The sequence below is a fragment of the Callospermophilus lateralis genome, chromosome 2 (genome assembly GCF_048772815.1).
Source record: "Callospermophilus lateralis isolate mCalLat2 chromosome 2, mCalLat2.hap1, whole genome shotgun sequence".
In the NCBI taxonomy this organism is placed as follows: domain Eukaryota; kingdom Metazoa; phylum Chordata; class Mammalia; order Rodentia; family Sciuridae; genus Callospermophilus; species Callospermophilus lateralis.
This window is the reverse complement of record NC_135306.1, coordinates 148948203-148960566: the sequence shown is the minus strand read 5'-3', so window position 1 is coordinate 148960566 and position 12364 is coordinate 148948203. Positions and strand designations below refer to the sequence as shown.

The window sequence follows — 12364 nt, the reverse complement described above, 5'->3', positions numbered from 1 at the left end:
GTCCTTTTAACATGCATTTTGGGTTACATGTGCCAGAATATTTCTTTAAAGAAGTAGATCCCTAGAAGTAGAACTTTGTGCCAAACAATTATTACATCTTAAAACAGCACAGGTACACATGGGCAGAACCATCTGACCCGTATGTAAAGACTTTGGGAACACCAAGTTTCAGCAATGATTGTCATGACCCTCTTACACCAGGGGCTGATGCTTCTGTCCAGAACCAGGAGAAAAACACGCACAAGGGGTTCATTTCAGTCCGCAGCAGAGATTTCCATAATAGACCTCTGGTGACTGTAGATTTACAATGGCAAACTGGGATTACTAAACCTTTGGCAGCAGGGCAGAGATTGCTCTCCTTTTGATCTAGCAAAGTTCATGATGGAGCTGAAGATGGTTTGGAACAAGCAGAAGCTATGTGTACCACCTTCTTTTCTCTGTGTTTACTCCCTCTATTCAAGAGAGGAATTTTGGGTTGGGCTAAATGTGTGTATGGATCTTTGCTTTAGTACCATAAAGGTAAATACAGAAAACGTTTTAGGGAGTGAAGATCTAACCACTCTTCAGTTAAAAGCAAAGAATCCTGCAGAATTGCCAGATGGATGGGTGGATTTTTTTATTCTGCTTCCTAATTCTCAGACATAATAGAGATCTTTAATAAACTTTTTTTTTTTTAAGAGAGAGAGACAGAGAGAGAGAAAGAGAGAGAGAGAGAGAGAGAGAGAGAGAGAGAGAGAGAGAATTTTAATATTTATTTATTTATTTTTAGTTTTCGGCAGACACAACATCTTTGTTTGTATGTGGTGCTGAGGATCGAACCCGGGCCACATGCATGCCAGGCGAGCGTGCTACTGCTTGAGCCACATCCCCAGCCCCAGAGATCTTTAATAAACTTTTAAAGGCCCTTTTTTTGGCAGCACAAGAATCACTAAAGGCTTTGGGGGATATGTGGCTGAAACTGATAAAAAGAGTTGGGTGTCTGGGACAGAAGAACCCACATGGAGTGCGACCATTGGCAGAATTGTAGAAAGTAGAGAAAATCAAACAAAATCCAAGTTTAGATCCCTTTTTAAGAGGGTTCTTGTTTTACTGAGTTTTCTTTTAGGAAATGAACCAAAATAGGAGAGTAAAAATGTTGGGGGAGACTTCTTTGGAAAAAGCTAACATTCTAAAGAACTGCTATTATTGCGTCATAGGATGGAATACAATTTTATTACCTCTGAGAATAAAATTGTTCTCCTATTTCTAGGAAATGACTGGTTGTTCTGTAGCCATGGTAATAAATACTTACCAGAACTTGTTTTAAACCTGCTTATTGTTCAATGACAGCTTCATGTCAGCTCACACACGTCCCAAAGTCACTCAGAATGTCTTCCCTCTGTCACCATGCTTCCACAGTGAAGGCAGACCAGTCCTTAAACAGCCCTGCCCGAAGCCCAGCTTCCCCTGATGTCCACGTTTCCACAGCCCTGTACAGGAGCAGCTCCCCGGGACACTAAGAAACAGACTGCTGTAAACCGCAGCATCTCCACAAAGAAGCCAGTGAAAACCCAGCTTTTGGTTTCAGATTCTATTTATTTATTTATTTTTGGTACTGGGGGATTGGACCCAGGGGCCCTTAACTACTGAGCCACATCCCCAGCCCTATTTTATTTAGAGACGGGGTCTCACTAGTTGCTTAGTGTCTCTGTGTCTACTCCCTCTATTCAAGAGAGGAATTTTGATCCTCCTACCTCAACCTCCCGAGCCACTGGAATTACAGGCTTGTTTAGGCTTGTTTCAGATATTGAGTGGTGGTCTTTTCCTTTAACATTTCTTATCTCCATATGATGAGAAGTAATAGCCCCTCATTTTACTGCTTATTTTAGTAATTGGAATCCTCTCTATATATTCCCTGTTTCATTTATCCGCTCTGATTTTGTGCCTGATTCCAAGTTTTATTTGATGTTCTTTTCAAATTTCTTAAAATGAAAGGTTAATGATTTGAGATTATTCTTTATAATATAGACATTTACAGCTATAATTTTCTCTCTAGTTACTATTTTAGCTGCATCCCATAAGTTATAGTAGGTTGTTTTCATTTCTTTCAAAATATTTTCTGATTTTCTTGATGATTTCTTCTTTGACCCATTGGTTCTTTCAGAGTAAGTGGTCTAATTTTACATGTATGTGGAAGTAGCATTCAGTGACAGAGATTTTATGACTTTAATGATAAAATTTAAAACATATTACTTAGGGAAAAAAAATCTAGTTATAAATAACTAAGTCTTCAAAAGTGAAACTAGGTAATGTTAGTGTGAACAAGTCTGGGAAGATATATTTTAAAAAAATGAACCATGCTATTTGAAATATAAACATAAAGTCCCAAGTAAGAATTTGGTATGAGTATTTTATTTACCTCCAGAATATATGCTAGAATTGAAAATCAAAATTACTCTTGGGGTTGTGGCTCAGCGATAGAGCTTTTGCCTAGCACATACAAGGCCCTGGGTTCGATCCTCCGCACCACATGAAAATAAATTAATTACTTAAATAAAGGTATTGTGTCCAACTACAACTAAAAAATAAATATTAAAAAAGAAAACGTACTCTAAGATTTCATCTCACTCCAATCAGAATGGCAGCTATTAAGAATACAAACAACAATAAGTGTTGGAAAGGATGTGGGGAAAAAGGTACACTCATACATTGCTGGTGGGACTGCAAACTGGTGCAGCCATCTGGAAAGCAGTATGGAGATTCCTTGGAATACTTGAAATGGAACCACCTTTTGACCCAACTATCCCACTCTTCAGTTTATACCCAAAGGACTTTAAAACAGCATACTACAGGGACACAGCCATATCAATATTTATAGCAGCATAATTCACAAAGGCAAAATTGTGGAACCAACCTAGATGCCCTTCATTAGATGAATGGATAAAGAAACTGTGGTATATACACACAATGGAATATTACTCAGCATTAAAAGAGAACAAAATCATGGCATTTGCAGGTAAATGGATGGAGTTGGAGAATATCATGCTAAGAGAAGTTAGCCAATCCCAAAGAACCAAATGCTGAATGTTTTCTCTGATAAGTGGATGCTGATCCATAATGGGGATGGTGGGGAGCATGGGAGAAATGGAGAAAATTTAGATAGAACAAAGGGGATGGAGGGGAAGGGAGGGGGGTTGCAGTGGGAAAGACGGAGATGGACATCATTACCCTATGTACATACATGTATGAAGACACGAGTGGTGTGACTCTACTTTGTGTACAACCAGAGACATGAAAAATTGAGCTCTATATGTGTAATATGAATTGAAATGCACTCTGCTGTCATGTATAACAAATAAGAATAAAACAGTTAGAGAAATGATACTCTTGCACCTTGTTTCATAATTTTGACTTAAAACAGTGATAATTGTGACTCGGAACAGGCAGTAGAAGGGGCCATGGGTTGAAACATTCCTAGGAGACATGCTTACTGTGACTGAACACCAACCTCCCCTCCTGCCATCCCACCCTGCTCCCCTCAGCACAAACACCTGTGCTATTTGCACCCACATCTGTGACCTCCCTGGACTGGGAGCATCTTGAGGGCAGTGACTGTTCTGATTTATTCTGGGCCTCGAGCTCAAAAGTTCAGTAAAGACTGCTTAACTCAGGCATGGTGATATATGCCCCCAGTGTCTCTGGAGGTTGAGGCAGAAGGATCCCAAGTTCAAAATCAACCTCAGCAATTGAGGGAGGCCCTAAGCAACTTAGTGAGACCATTTCTAAATAAAATATTTCAAAAAGCTGGGAATGTGGCTCAGTGGTTAAGCACCCCTGGGTTTAATCTCTGGTACCAACCAACCAACCAACAAAAACCCAAAACTCTAATGAGGCCCCCAAATTCCTTTTGCCTAGTGATGTCATAGCTATCAGAGGGTCATAATGCCACACCTTCCTCCTGGGTCTGAGGTAAGGCTGGTGTGAACAGCCCTACTGTGTTGCCAGCTGTATACAAGTGTAGCCCACACAATTAGACAGAATAATGCTTGATAATGCTAATAAATGGCTGTTGCCATTTTAGGTACTTACTATACTCTTAAATAGTTATTTTAGTGTATAGTCCTACTTATAAAAAAAAAGGTTACTATGAACAGTGTGCTGGGCTGCTCTGGAGGCTGCCCCCTGTATTTTGTATCTATTTCTTCTTTTGATTGCATCATATTCTCTGGTACTTTATTTAATCTCATGCTCTTGCTCATCTCTTCTCCAGGAGCAATACATTTCTTATAGCCTTGGGGTGTAGCTGGCCACACTCTGTGATGCTGCCCAGTGATGCAATCCCCCAGTGACGCATTTCTCAGAATTTATCCCTGTTAAGCAACACACCACTGTGTACAGTCTCATTTAAAACAAACCCCTGTGCCACCATCCAGGACAGAACACTGGTAATACCTCACAAGCCCCTGGGGTTTCTCAATGCTTACAACCTTCCTCCTCTCCTGAAAGTGATCACAATTCTGATTTTTATGATGGTTATTCTTTTTTCATGGTTTATGACCTTTGTAAGCATTGATTTTAAAAAAGTAGTTTAGTTCTGCTTGGTCCTAAACTTTATATAACTGACAAGCACTATATCATTTTGAGTCTTAATTTGCTCAACACTAAGTGAGATTCCTCCGTGTTGCTGCCTGCAAATGAAAGTCCTTCAGCATGTAGTGGAGAGGGTTGAGCACAGGCATGAGAATGGCACAGAGCATTCTCAGCAGGTGGGCTCTATAGGCCATGTTGGCAATGGCAAGGGATGAATAGCAGGTGCTGTATTAGTCAGCTTCCTGTTATGATAACAAAATGCCTGAGACAATTAATTTATAAAAGGAAAGGTGTATTTTGGCTCACAGTTCTGGAGTTTCCAGTTCAAGATGAAATGGCATCATCAGTTTGGTCTGGCAAGGGTGGTTCATTCATAGCAGGTTTTGTGGGAGCAAAGTGATTAAGGAAGTAAAGAGAGAGAGACCAGCGTCTCACAATCGCCAATAACCTCAGAATCTCCAACAAGACCCCATTTCCTAAAGGTTCATGGCACTGCCAATACCCCACCCTAGGGACAAAGCCTCTGTGGTGTACCCAATATTCAATCTACAGAGGATGTCCACTATCACCTCAGGTGGAGAAGGCCTTGGAGCGTCCTTCTCAGGAGCTGATGCGAAGCACCGAGGCCAGGATGTGAGCGTAGGACAGAAGCACCAGGAGAAGGGGGAGGAAGGAGACCACCATGGCGATGCAGAAGCCCATGAGGGCCTGGGGGGTGGTGTCAGAGCAGGAGGCCTGGACCACAGCCGGGTGGTCACAGAAGCAGTGATAGATGTAGGCAAGGTTGTCGAATGCCATCTGGGAGGTCTGGACCACTGTTGGGATGGGCAGGAGGAGGGCGGTGAGCCAGGCACTGGTCACCGGTGCAGTGTTGATGTGAGGGGTCATGTGGATGGGATAGTGCAGTGGGTGACAGACAACCACATATCAGTCATAGGCCATGACCAAAAGGGGGAAGGCTTCTGAGCAGCAGTAGCTGTGGCAAAGCTACATCTGCTAGAAGTAGGTGGAAAAACAGAGGAAGCAATCCCCAACAGAAATAGGGACAGCATTTTGGAGATAGTGGTTACAAGGACTGGGAAGGTTGATCAGAAGGAAATGCGTGGATCTGGCGTGTTGGCGCACACCTGCAATCCCAGAGACTAGGCAGGCAAGAGAAAAGCAAGTTCAAGACCAGCCTGGGCAACTTGACTAGACCTTGCCTCAAAGCAAAAAAAAAAAAATTAAAAGGGCTGGGGGTGTAGCTCAATGGTAGAGCACCCTGGGTTCAATCCCCACTACTGAAAAGAGAGAATGAGAGTGAGAGTGAGTGTGTGTGTGTGTGTGTGTGTGTGTGTGTGAGAGAGAGAGAGAGAGAGAGAGAGAGAGAGAGAGAGAGAGAGAGAGAGAGATGCACCGGGCTTGTGAAGGCTGGCCTCTGCCAGCACAGCCATTGGGAGCAGGGCATTACCCATTTGGATGAGCAGGTAGATTAAGAAAAAAATCAAGAAGATGGGGGAAGAAGAGGGACTCTTAAAGAGGGAATGTCCACCAGGCAGAACTGGGAACATTAGGACACGTCTAGACACATCAGGGATATTTTAACTACCATGTGCACTTTTTTCTTTCCAACCATCGATGGTAATCCAACATTTTCTTTGTGTCAGGATTTTCGTTGCACAATTAAGATGCCCAGATTGTGAAGTGTCCAACAGCCATGGTTGAGAGAGATGGTTCTGTTTAGTGAGGAAAAGAGGTGCATGCAAATGCCTTAAGGGCTATGGGAAGAAGGAAGGACACTTACCAAGAGTGGCAGCAGCTTCAGGGACCCAGAGTGCCGCCCACAGAGGGAAGAAGGTTCCTGCCATCAGAACTATTGCATAAGGCAGAAGGTAGCTTGGAAATCAGTGGATTCCATGTAACAACATGTATGCAGGGTGGAGTGCTTTGGGCTGGATGCTACAGAAGAGATCTAATACTTGGATAGGAGCTAGATTAAAAACCTTTAAGCAGCCTTCTAAACCTAGATCTAATGGTTCTAAAACAAACAAAAAAGTTTCATGCGTGAACCACATTCCTAATATTGGAAGGCATATGGAACCCATCTGAGAGAAAAAGACTTGAGATGGATCCATTCCAAGGTTTAAACGCCAAGTATAAAATCAAGTAGCTCCTTTAAAGGGACCTGATGTTTTAGGCTGGTGCTGCAGCCACAGCTGAAGGAACATTCGGGGCATAGTAATGTTAACCAGTCACTAGCCAGACTTTGCCCACGGTCACCCGGCGCTCTTGACTACAGTCACTGAATACACACCCATCCAGTCCAGGAAGCTCTTCACAACTCCTGAATGGACTTCTTTAACTCAAGACTTTCTGAAGACAACAGATGCAGTGGTTGAGAGTGCGTGAGGTCAGGTCCTAGAGAAAAACGCCATGTGGTTTACTTGGAGGTTCTCCTCTAGGCCTCCAGGACTGTCCACAGCCTCCATAAGGACTTGTGCCCGTGAACTCTGAGGAATTGAAGGGTTCCTTCAGGGATGGCCGGAAGAGCCACTTCTGCTCTGCTTTGGATTCAAGTCCTCTTCTTCTGTGCCCCACTCCATCCTCTAGCACCATCTGGGCAGGGACGCCATGTCTGCCCTTTGTCTCTGTCTGTCCATCCTCTTGAGGACCCCTGTCCTGTGCTATCTTTATCTTTAACTGGACTCCCCTTCTGTGCCCCTGTGCTGGGGCTCTCTGTGTCTGTCTCACACTACCTGGGTGCCCTGGGACCTGCCTTTGTATCTAGTCCCTTGTCACATGGTACAGTGATCAGTCATCCTGATTTGCTCAGAGCTGTCCTGGTTTTAACACTGAAAGTCCCTTGGTTTCCCAGATCATCGACACCCTCAGAGGGCTGACTTTGTACTGCTATATGTCCTTGATAGAAGGAGTTTTGTCCCCTCATGGCATTCAAGTTGAATTCTATTTTCCCATGGCGGGGAAGCGGGCCCCACATCCCGCCAAGTCGCTCTGTGGGTCTGCCCTCCTCCTGGCTGCTGCAGATGTCGCTCTTTAGTGGCTTCCTGCACTACCCTAGAGCTTCCTGTCTTTGTCCTACTTCAAAGAGCATCACAGAGAGCTGAAAAGTAGTAGAGCCAGTGTCACAAGAGAAGACCAACCACTGCAGAGAATCGTTCCTCTCACCTGAGGCTGTGGAAGAAGGTTACCAGGTGTGATGGTCTGGTCATTTGTCCCTTTCCAAATGCATGTTGAGACATCCCCCAAAGTCATATGCATTTGGAGGCGGAGCCTTTGGGTAATACTTAGGACCAGATGAAGTCATGAGGAGGGGACCCCCATGGTTGCATTAGTGACGTTTAAGAAAAGGAAGAGTAAATAGGTTGCTCTGTCCACCTGTGGTGCCCTCCATCACGTCATGACCCAGCAGAAGGCCCTCACCAGATGCCCAGCAGATGCTGTCACCCTGCTCTTGGACTTCCAGAACCATGAGCCGAATAAATCTTTATTCTTTATATATTTCCCAGTTCTACATCTATCACAGCTTCTGTGACCACCTGGCTGTTGTTATAGCAACAGAAAATGAACTGGGCATTCCCAGCAGCCCACGACCTCTAAAATGAGACTTTTCAACCCACAGAACTGAACTGAGGGAAGACTTGTCCCTCTATTGCTATCTAGGGCCAGGTAATATGACCTCTGGAACATTGCCACTTCTAGTCTGATGACACCTTGGGCTTTCCCAACACCATCTTTGACTTCTCCTTCTAACAAAATCTTTCTCATGTTGCAAAACATGAGAAACAGCCCCACAGATGATGGCATCCATGTCCTTTCCTCACAAATGAAGGAATCGGACTTGAGTTGGGTGGGAGAGGGGTTGCCACCAGTACAACAGCTGGCCCATGACAGAGCTGGTCCTAGAACCAGGCTTCCTGGCTCAGGCTACCTAGAGAAGTTGGAAGTTCTGATTCCACCAGATGGAAAATTAGGGGAAAGGTTTTATTTTCCTCTATTTCTTAGATTGACATCAGAGACAGCTACAAATCAGTTTTGTTCTGAGGGCATTGAAAATAGACTCAGATGGACTGAGTACTAAGCAGAGGCTGCAAATAGCTAGGAAAATGCTGTTTTGAGAAATGACTTAAGGAAGAGAGAGATTGGGCTTGTTTTCATTAAAAAAAAAAAAAAAAAAAAAAAAAAAGCTCTGGGCATCCAAGCTTCACATTGAAGTTTTTTACACTTGCTTCCTGACACCTAATAAACCCTCCCTCTATAATGATTTTTTAAATAAATTAATTAATAAATGAAAGGGTTAGCATGAGTTAAACTGAACGTTTTCCCATAATGAACCAGTCAGTGGAGATTTTTCTCACGCATCTAAAGAAATACAAACCACACACTCTAAGTAATTCTAAGAAGTTGTTCCCACCACCCACCGGGACCATGAAGGTGCAGAGTTTGCTGGGCAATGCCAGAACACCAGAGCCTTAAGCAAACAGTGTTGTCTAATTTCCACATCCCCTGTTTTTCAAATAAAAGTGAGTCAGCAAGGGGAGAAACTTGGTCAAGGTCACACAGAGAGCTGGTGGCACTTTCACCAGAAGCCATACACTGCTCCCTGCCCAGGGCTCCTAAAGGCTCGGCATGTGAGAGGCACTGAAGCCCGCCCCCCTAGGCCCAGCTCATCTGGGGCTTGTTGTGCACATATGCATCGGTTTCTCTCTAGGCCTGGGGGTTCCTTGGGCCAGGGATTCATTCTGACCCCTCTCAAGAAAGCCGACACATCAGTGGGGCACAGGCACCTTGCTTCCTAATTTTCCAGAGTCAGAGATGGGGCCATGGCTATCCTGACAATCTCAGGGCTTTTTGTCCAGCCCTGCAATATAATAAGAAGCCATCAGCTCTGTTGAGAGCTTCTGGTCCAACTCCCTTATTCTTGCCAAAGGGATGGGGAGGCCCAGAGAGGGTAATGACCTGGTCAGAGTCACACAGCTAGCAACTCAGCAGCAGAGCCAGGCAGCCCAGCATGCCATAACCTAGAGCAAAAAGAGAGTAGCTGCTCCCTCCTTCACAGCCCCTCTCAGAGCTGGGTGAAGGGCCCTCACCGCCTCCTCCCAACACCCCGTCCTCCTGGAGCTGGGCCCCTGCTGGGCCTGTGGCCACGTTCCCCTTAGCCTTCCTGCCCTTGCAGCTTGGCCCAGCCCGGCCGTCCTACCCAGGCCTCTGCAGTGGCTCCTTCCTCTCCCATCCAGCTCAGGGCTGAGCCTGGTGGCACTGAACTCCCAAGCTCTACGCCTCCCCGTCTGCCAGGGCCTTGACCCCCTGAGATCCCCTTCCACTGTGACCTTGAGTAACGTTATGAGGGACTCCCGGGTGGTTTGTTAGCAGCTACCACTGGGCCTTGTTGATAATTCGAACAACAAGATTAATAGTCCTCACTGGGACATAAAACTTATGGTCTATGGGGGCTGACTGAACAACAATCGGCACCGCCAGGTGACAGACAGGGAACAGGCTCAGGTGGAGGGGGTGGCCTGGCCACAGCAACCCAAGCCCAAGCAGATCTGAACTCTCAGATTTGCTCACCCCCAGTCCAGCTTCTGTGCCCACCAACAATGCGAGAAAGGGCTGTGAGTTCTCTCTGTGACCATGAAGTGTGCGTGCCACTGGGCTGTGGTGCCCCTCTGCATGCTCTGAAGCTAAAGGAGCAAGTGTGACAGCAGAGGCCACTCGGCTCCTCAGCCTTCCCCCTTCAGCTTGCTCACACTCTCTCCTTCTTTCTTATTCTTGCCCTTTCTAGATGCCCTATCATTCCAAGTCACCTTCCTCCAGGGAGCCTTCCATGACTGCCTCTTCCTCCAGCCCCAGTGAGCTCTCCCCTCTGGATTAACCAGGCCTGACTGCTGATGCTGCCATTTTATGATTCGAACTGCAGCTCCATATTCATTCCACATTGAATGAAACTAGCTTTACGTGGGGCATTTCATCACAGCCATCTGACAGGCCAGTGGGGTGGCCAAGGGAAGAGCTGGCCTTCACAGACGCTGTGAGCTGTGCGACTCAGGAGTCTCAAAGCCCAGAGGAGGGGAGGACAAAGCAGGCCTGTCTCAGGGAAGACAGCTTTCCAAATCACAAATTATAAGCAGATGAGGAGCGTTGTCCCAGGCCAATAAGGAAAGGGCAAACAAAGTCACCGTAGGGGAGAAGGCAGGAGGCTTGCTAGGGGGCTAGGTGGAAGTTTGTTTGGAATCCAGTGTAGACGGAGAGGCTGAGTCTCAAAAGGTGAGGCGAAAGGAGTCCGTGGGGGCCAGAGGGAGAAAGGTCTCAGATTCCAGGCTAAGGTGTACGAACTCAGCCCGAGGAAAGCTAGACACAGCCTCTAGACGGGACACTAACATCATAGTGGCACGTTTCAGAAAGCTCAGAGCCACTGCAGCAAGGAGAGTGGATTAGAGCAGGAGAGGCTAGAGGAGGAAGTCCAGCCAGGGAGCTTGCCGGGAGGAAGGAGCAGGAAGAGTCATAACAATAAAGACTGCCCCTGTTGAGTGCTTCCTTGTGCTAAGGGCTGTGCCCTGGTCACCTACTTCATCCCCTTAATCCAAGCAGTAATTTTTATTACCCCTGTTTTATCAGATGAGGAAGCTAGAGAGGTTCAGACACCAAGCCTGCCTTTATCAGAGTTAGAGTTTGATCCCTCTCCAAGGCTGGTGCCTCTTGACTCTCAAGGTGTAAAGGAGTCTCCAGGGGCAGAGAAGGGACTAGAAACAGAGTGGGCTACAGGTTAGATTGACAGACCTGGTGCTGTGAGTTGGGGGCTGGGGACAAGCCTCAGGGGATTTATGGGAGAATCCCCTGAGGATGCTGGGAGTGTGGGTTCACCACCAAACAGGACTCAGGGCAGGAGAGTGAATAAGGCTCAGATCTTGGTGCCAGGTGGATTTGGATTCAAGTCTGGCACATTTGAGAATCTGTTTCCTTTTCTGTGAAATAAGGGTTTATAAGGGCTGGGAATGTAGCTCCGTGGTAGAGTGCTTGCCTAGCCTGCGCTAAGGCCCTGAGTTCAAATCCACCGTGCTGCAAAAAAGAAAAACAAAGAAAAAAAGAAATGAGGGTTTGTTCAGTAAGTTGTTTTGTTTTGTTTTTCGGTGCTGGGAACTGAACTTGGGGTGATTTGCCACTGAGCTACACCTCTAGTCCTTTTTATTATTTATTTATTTTTGTACCAGGGATTGAACTCAGGGGCACCTGACCACTAAGCCACATCCCCAGCCCTATTTTGTATTTTATTTAGAGACAGGGTCTCACTGAGTTGCTTAGTGCCTCACTTTTGCTGAGGCTGGCTTTGAACTTGCAATCCTCCTGCCTTAGCTTCCTGAGCAGCTGGGATTATAGGTGTGCACTACCGCGCCCAGCTATTTTTTTTTTTTTTTTTTTTTATTTTGAGGCAGAATCTCACTAAATTGCTGAGACTGGCCTTGAACTTGAGGTCCTCCTGCCTTAGCCTCCTGTGGGCCACTGCTCGGGGCTCCGGCACTCCTTGTGTGGAAGCACTGTCTAATATGGTACAGGTTAAAATGCTGTAGAGGATGCAAGAAAGTGGCACAAACATTTTCCACCCAAATCACACAAGCCTCTCTCTGGGGAGGTTCATACACTCACTGTCCACTGTCTCTCCTTCCTCAGCAAGTGGGGAGGTCCAGCGACATCTCTGGAAGGAGCCTACATCTCAGGAATATTTAAAACTTCAAAACAGAAAAATAGCCCGGCCCTCAGCCCAGGCAGAGACCGGCTGCCTGTGCCGGGCCCTGGCACC

General features: G+C 46.0%; 1 pseudogene; it reads right to left on the bottom strand.

Moving 5' to 3' along the window:
• Positions 1-5139: 5139 nt before the first annotated feature.
• LOC143388166 (olfactory receptor 2AT4-like) lies at positions 5140-7037 on the bottom strand (annotated as a pseudogene).
• Between the last annotated feature and the right edge of the window lie 5327 nt (positions 7038-12364).